Source organism: Solanum tuberosum, unplaced genomic scaffold (genome assembly GCF_000226075.1).
Source record: "Solanum tuberosum cultivar DM 1-3 516 R44 unplaced genomic scaffold, SolTub_3.0 scf00872, whole genome shotgun sequence".
NCBI classification, from domain to species: Eukaryota; Viridiplantae; Streptophyta; class Magnoliopsida; order Solanales; family Solanaceae; genus Solanum; species Solanum tuberosum.
Window position 1 is genome coordinate 36,754 of NW_006239784.1, and position 4,831 is coordinate 41,584.

The window sequence follows — 4,831 nt, forward strand, 5'->3', positions numbered from 1 at the left end:
TTCTTCCATAAATCTATACGTTGTTACTTGGATCTTTTCAAGACCTTAGAACATCTAATCCTTGGAAATTCGTGGATCTTTCCTTCGAATCTCCCATATCTTTAGTTAGTTTTTGTTGTTTCTTTTCTTGTGCTTCCGCATTCTAATATTCAATTCTCTATTTGCGATCTCCTTTAACCTTGTTGTTATCAAGAACATGTAAAAAGAAAGGCCTAACGGTTGCTACATGTGCTCGGTTGAAAATCAAAATCTGCAGGAAATTTTTTGTTGTAGAGGTCTACAGACCCCATCGACAGTCTGTGGATCATTCCACGGACCGTGAATGGCGTCCGTAGATCCCAGGTAAGTTCGCGGAATTTTCTACGTGTAAGAGTGACCTAGGACTCCCATCTACCGACCGAAGGTCGACCCATGGACCGTAGACGGGGTCTCATGGGTCCAAACGCTAGTTCTGCCTAACCCGACCCGGACCCCTTTTGAATAAAATTCCCCCATTTTTAAATCATTTCCCATTTCTATTATTACATCCTAACAGTTTCTAAACCCATCGAATTTCTGAAATCTCTCCATATTACCACCACTCACCCTTTAATCACTCCACATTCATCCTTCCATTTCCCAAATCACTCTCGCTTTCCCCCAAATCCCTTATCCCCATTTTCATAGTTTCGGTGTCCGAGTTCGGTGCGAAAGGCGAGTAAAAAAGTTGTTGAAAGTCTAGAGTCATCACACAATCACCCACTTCTGTTGCTTGTCAGGTAATCGACTTTCTCTTCACTTTGAATTTCTATTCATTGTTGCGTTAGAAAGTCAGGAAGTGGTTTTTGACCTTGCGTAGTTGTTGTATGAAATTGCATGTTAAACTAAAACTATAAACACCCTTGGGACGATAGATTGTGATTGTGTTGTCTTTAGAATGGGTAAAATCAGTAAAATAAGAGTCTAAATGCAAGTTTCCACTTAGGGTTCCTAGCCTCGTATGCCGTACATGTTAAAAAATCAGTAATTGGAACCCTTGGAATGACAAACTAGCATAAATTATGTTGAAATGCATGATTGGGCAGAGGTCAATAGGTTTTAATTGATAAAAAAAATTGAAGTGAAGAGTGCCTGATACCTGGCACAAACCTGATGCATGAGACCCCGTCTAGGGACCGTAGCTTAATCTATGGACCTTAGATCAGGTCCGTGGTTGGTGGCACATAGAAACTCCACTATGTGTGGAACCATGCAGATGGACTACGGTCTGTAGGTCAATCTACGTACCATTCTGCACATCCGTGGTTCCCATCAGAGCCCACCTATTTGGGACTTCTGATCAACGGAGGGGATCCACGGACCGTAGGTCAGCCTATGGACCGTAGATACCTACCGTAGGTGGCCACTGTCTGAAATTTTTTCATTTTTAGTTTTTGTTAGTTCTTAGTTCTAATTTTTTTTTTGAGTGTATTATGGGTTTATTTTGGTACTAAGTATACATCCATAGGTACCATGCCTCCTAAGAAACAAGTGACCTAAACAAAGAGGGGCAAAACTAAAATCTGTGGTGCCTACTTTTAGACTAATTGATAAAGACATGGATGAAGAGAAGGACCCCGCAAATGTTCCACCGGCCACAAGGACATCCCTTACTTCTCCTCGGGCTACCCGGAATCAATCCCGGTAGGTGGTCACCGACGTAGTCACTGTCTCCAAGTCTAATAATGAGAACACACTGATCGGGTCACCGACTGGTTTTTCTTTCGGCTCTTGGTCCACCCCTAATTTCGGATTCGGTTCTGGATCTGCCACCGGCTCAAGTTCACATGGTCGGGCTGCCTCATCTGATGAGGCTACTTGTTCGGGGGAAGTCCCAGTGCCTCCAAACACTGACCTACTCCAGTTCCAGAGGAACCCAATAGTTGGTGTGTTGAGGGTCAATGGCAGCTATACTGGGATGCTTCAATGTTGAATGGAAAGAGGGTGAAGGCCCGATAAATTACTGAGGAGCGCAGAGTTCTCACGGGGAGCCTACACACCATACCAGACTTCCACCGACTCTATAAGAAACGTAAATGCGATTGAATGGATGGGAGCCTTGGGACTTATAGAGAGGAGATTGTAAGGGAGTTTTATGCTTCCTATGCTGCCACACTTCGAGAGTCTATCGACAAGAGGTCCAAACCCACGTCCCAGGACCCTCTCACTTCCACTCTAGCCTGGGTGCTTCGGTGGACATATCGCAGGTCACCATCAGCCGATTCCTCTACGGTCTGAGAACCAGGTGGGCACTCAACACCGGCGAATTGGACTACCGATGGGACATTGTGAGGAGTGGAGCGTTCCAGCGGAATACAGAGTAGAGGGAAATTGTATTACTTTGGTTGGCGAGGCATATTGCTGCGGATGGAGAGCGTGCAGAGTGGATCAGCACACCACGTTTGGGTATTCGAAAGGCCACCCTCAATATGGTGGCTAAGTTCTTTTGGCTTTTGGTGCGAAACAGGTCGTCGCCTACTAAGGCCGATAATACCCTTACATGGGATAGAGCAGTGATGGTTGCGGCCTTTGTAGCTGGGTTCATGATCGACTTTGCCCGCATGATGTTGGCAGAGATCCCTGATAGGGTATTCAGGACCACTATCACTTTACCCTACGCGTGTATGATCTTCCAGTTGTGCAGGGATTCAGGGATGCCTATTTGGAATTGTGACACTTTGGTACAGGACACCGGGACTCTTGAGATCAGCCTTATTCAGGATGAGGCCAACGTAGCTGCCCGGTGAAGTGGTCCACAAAGCGGTGCCGCCATTAGGAAAAGATTTAGTATATGATGTGGAGTAGATGCAGGGTGATGACCCTGCTCTTCCAGCCCACATTGATAATGCTCCGGCCTCCCTATCTCAGGCCGTTAGTCGAGCCTATAGCTCATCCAGAGCCACCCCGCCTTCAGGTGATACTATTGTGCCCTTGGCTAGAGTTCAGAAATTTGAGGCTCAGATGGCAACGCTGCTCCAACATATGAGGCCATGGATGCAGTGGTCTATTGCAGAGTCTGAGGCTAGGATGGAGACCATGATGGACCAGAAGGTCCAGGCCATTCATAAGTGTCTCGACGCCTTCAAGTTGAGGGTCCTTGAGCAATCAACCCCCATCACAGATCTCTCCTCTATCCGGACTAAGTTGGACAGTTTATGGGCCGACCTTAATGCTATCCTTGGCCCACCCACAGATGAGCCAGATTCTACACGTACTGCATTGGCTAATGATACCGTTCTTGATGCTTAATTCAGCAATGACATAGCACAGCCCCAGCCCATTCGTGCTCGAGGGAAGAGGCACCGCTCTATTCACACTTCTGACACAACTGAGGTAGTTTGAGCTAGGAAAAGGGAACGCCAGCAGAATGAGCAGGCTAGGAGAGCCTCCATTATAGATGAGAAACTGCGCCAGCAGATGGCTCGTGAGAGTATTATTGGAGTCTCGAGTTCTAGGCCCACTACTGAGCCTGCAGACACCGTGGGAGAAGATATGAGATCCACTAATGGTGCGGTTAGAGTGATTGATAGCACTACTGAGGGTGCTGTGACTGATGATGTGGGCACTACTGAGGGTGGCCCAAGTGTTGATCTAGCGGGCTCCGGGATACCGGACCCACCTGCTTGTTGAGTTCTTCGGTGAATTTGCGCCACAGGTTTGCTTCACCTTCACCCTACTCTTTATTGCTTATTTTGTGCATTGGGGACAATTGCACTCTATTTTTGTTGGGGTGGGGTAAATGGATTGTGAGTGATAGGGCGAAGTCTGAGTAACCTAACTCATAATCCTCTCTTGGGGTTTTCTTGCCTATGTTCTTTTTTCCCCAAGAGTCTATTTAATTTCTATTTAACCGGGATGTGTTTGGATTGTATGTGTAGAAGCATGTGAAAGAATGAAGCATGATGACATAATTAAGAAAGAAAAATGATACCCGTCCAAAATTTGTGATATGTGCTAAAATCTGTAGGCTAGAATTAGTTTAATGTGTTGGCTCTGAGTATGACATGATAAAGAACCAACTTTATTTCATAACTTAAGCTAAAACTTGAATTGGGTAATCTAATAATCTGGTAATGAAACTATGTGCCAAAAGTGTGTAAGGATGGTTGATTATTCAGACAGTTTTGTGCCAATCTAAAACTTGCCCCGTTGGTCCTGCTAGGATAATCTAGGCTAGAAGTTAGGAAGTAATCATAGGCTATTGTTCAAATTAGTCCACTTAATCCTAAAATGATCTAACCAAATTGTAGCATTATTCCCTTTTGATCCAAATATTTGAGCCTAAAATTGACCAATTCTTTTGATTCACCTTACTCACATTCCCTTGAAAACACTATCTTGGCCCCGGTACCTCCTTGGGCATGTGCACCTTGACTTAGGTCAAAAGCCTAAGTTGAGGGTAGCTAAGACCAAAAGTTACCTTGATCTTGTCCCTGGTCCGTCATCGGACATTGTGCACGTCAACTAATGCAAAATGCATAAGTTGAGGGTGGCTATGAAAAAGGAAACCAAATGGAAAAAAATGTATGAAAAGAGTTTAGTGTTCACAAGAGAAAAAAGTATAGAAGTGGATGTGACTTTGTGCAAAAGAAGCGAAAGAAAAGTGTTGAAAGGAATAAATTAAAGAAGAAGAAACTGAAAAATAAGAGTAAAAAAAAGTCACATCAATTGTTGCAAAGAAATAAGGGAAAGAGCTTAAAATGGAAGGGTGCCAAAAATAGGTCAAGGAAGAGGTAAATAGCCAATGTAATGTCAAGGAGGACATATAGTGATCCTATGTTACAAGCTAAGAAAAGTCCTATAGTGATCCTAG